At 37.6% G+C, this 2820-nt stretch overlaps 1 protein-coding gene across 1 annotated transcript in view; it reads right to left on the bottom strand.

Moving 5' to 3' along the window:
- LOC107562154 (calcium/calmodulin-dependent protein kinase type II subunit alpha-like) overlaps window positions 1-2820 on the bottom strand; it is a 35380-nt gene that overhangs the window by 12995 nt on the left and 19565 nt on the right. The window lies entirely within an intron of this gene.

Here is a 2820-nt window from a genome sequence, read left to right as displayed (position 1 = left end):
GTGATTCTGAACACTGTATGTGTTGTGTAAGAGTTCTTGCATCAATAGTCTACAGTCCTTCTCAAATACAATCCACCTTAAATGTTATGTTTATTTCGTGAATAGCTTATACGACTTCAGAAAGCACTTATTGTACAAACCTACCTGGTCTCATGAAAAACAAATCTCACAGTAGTTTACAAATGAAATGACCACCCATTGAAACAAATCAGATCGGGAATTCTGGAGATTTTCAGTGACTGATGAATTATATTTCAGTCTGTTCCATAGATGATTGTATGGGTTTAGAATACTTGAATAATATAGAGCACAAGCTGCATGGAAAATTTATATAATTATACATTTTGCAAGAACTATATCAATATTTATCCCAAAATATTTTGTAGAAGTTTGATGAAAGTATTACAATTTCCAGCATACAAAATCTATGCATTCTATGTTATACAGTGTATTAAATGTTTTTGATGTTATTGTTGGTGTTAGTTTCTTGCTAAGTAAACAATGAGTGACTGTAATTCTTGCTTTGATCTTCCGCAATGTCCATTTAATCATATTTGATTTGTTTATTGCGCGTCTGACATTTGCTCATATGAAGTTCTCAACCAGTTTCAGTGTTTGTGCTTATTGTTATTTGGCAGAAAAAGTGGTAATTTATTTAATGATGGTAAAATGAGTCTTCTTATTGCATTATGGCCTTTGTTCGGAAACAAATTTTACATGCCTCCAAAGACTCACACCTTACACAGATATGTGAAGTTTTGTCAAAATCAGGATATTTAATTCTGGTGACAGATTTTTGAGGATATTAAGCTACACTATAACTATCAATGATCCTGTGGAAATCATGCTGAATAGAATTTTCAACATGTTTTTGAAAGTTATTGACCGATGAAATAAAAAAAGAAAATCACCCTTTTCATTAGATGGAGGACAAGGACAAGCTTGCAAAGTCGATTTTTTTGTGTGTGTCAAATAATCAGACTGATACCAGTACTTTAAAAAAGTTGTTCAGAATAAGGATATCTATTAAATCATATGAATTATTTTTATTTAAGGTATATTAAACCATTATCAAGCATATAAAATGTGATGGTGCCTCCAATGGTCGTGTGCCTGAGTAGCAAGCGAAATTGATATCAGCAGATAAGAGCTGCCACGATCGCAGTTAAGGGCAGAAATCATTTAACATGCCAGTTTACCTTCGCAACAGAATGAGAGGAGGTTCAAAGTGGATGCATGGCACTGTGAAACAACAGACAGGCCCAGTGAGGACAGGACTTGCTTATGATATGGCAGAAAGAGTACGAGTAGTATGCTATTCCAAAATGAGCTGTGGTGTTTGGGTCTTGTGTGTTTTCAAAGAATCGGTTGAAGACTCACAGATATGCAAAAGACAGTCACTTGTTGTCAAGTGGAGTGAACTGTTGTCTATAATATAATATAATATAAAACTAGGGCTGTCAAAATTAATGGATGAGCGATTCATTTTTTTTCAGTTTACATGTTAAAAATATTTAACGCAGCATCCATTTTTTTTCCTGGCATCCCTTTGGCTATCATTACAGTAGACTATATGAACAACACGCTATCAAGCACGATAAGACGCAAAAGTGAAGTTACTGGTGCTGAGATCAGCTCTCTGTAAATCCGACACGTGCACGCGCACAGAAAGCAGCTTCAGACAGTGAGCCAGTAGCGCGAGAAGCGCAGTGATTTCTCTTTCGCGGACAAAAACCTGTTTTATGCAGTCTATGACAAAAACACACACAATTATGTCAAAATACTCGTTTTTGGCCAGTGACCTCGTAACCACAGTCGTAAATGAGTTTGTCCAGGGGTTTCAAACTTAGGGCTGGGACAATAAATCGATGCATCGCAATTCGTGGATCAATTCTGAGATTTTCGGAATGCATTGTGACTTTCTCTCGAATCAATTCTGAGCTTAGTTTTTAGCAGCAGATGGTGCTCTAGGCTAGTTTTTAACGGCACACTCAAATGCTCACGAAGAAGAAAGCTTGTGCGTTCGGCTGAGTACACTCTAAAAAATGCTGGGTTGTTTCAACCCAACTTGTGGGTCAAATATGGACTAACCCAACTTTTGGGTTAAAAATTTAATAAAAAAATGTAACCCAGCAGCTGGGTTAGTCCATCTTTGACCCAAAGTTGGGTTGAAACAACCCAGAATTTTTTAGAGTGTAATGTAAGAGGTTAAATGTACTTGCACATCGGCTTTTATGATGCAAGATTAATGTAAACACAGCCCACTGCAAACATCCTTGTAATTCACTTCAACCTTTTCGAACTTTATGAATGATTATTTTAGGTTTAAATTGTGCGTGTGTAAAGAACTGGAAGCAAGCAGAATATGACTATTTCTAAAGCATGCAGTGCCATCTGCTGTTAAAAACTAAGCTCAGAATCGATTCAAGAGAGAATGGCGATGCCTTCGGAAAATCTCAGAATCGATGCAGAATCCTTTCTCGATTCGCGATGCATCCATTTATTGTCCCAGCCCTAGTCAAACTCAGTTCCTGGAGGGCCGGAGCCCTGCAGAGTTTTGTTCCAAACCTGCTGCAACACATATACCATGTCATTTACAAATAAGCCTGAAGGACTTGATAAATTGGATCAGGTGTGTTTAATTAGGGTTGAATCTAAACTCTGCAGAGCTCTGGCCCTCCAGGAGTTGAGTTTGACACCCCTGACTTAGACAGTCCTAAATGACCAGGGTTGCCAGGTTTTCACAAGAAAACCTGCCCAATCGCTACTCAAAACTAGCCCAAAACTATCCCATTAGAGCGGGGGAACTATGACGTCAGA

Source organism: Sinocyclocheilus grahami, unplaced genomic scaffold (genome assembly GCF_001515645.1).
Source record: "Sinocyclocheilus grahami isolate Dianchi unplaced genomic scaffold, SAMN03320097.WGS_v1.1 scaffold810.1, whole genome shotgun sequence".
Classification (NCBI taxonomy): domain Eukaryota; kingdom Metazoa; phylum Chordata; class Actinopteri; order Cypriniformes; family Cyprinidae; genus Sinocyclocheilus; species Sinocyclocheilus grahami.
The sequence above is the reverse complement of the archived record's forward strand: the minus strand, read 5'-3'. Positions and strand labels throughout refer to the sequence as shown.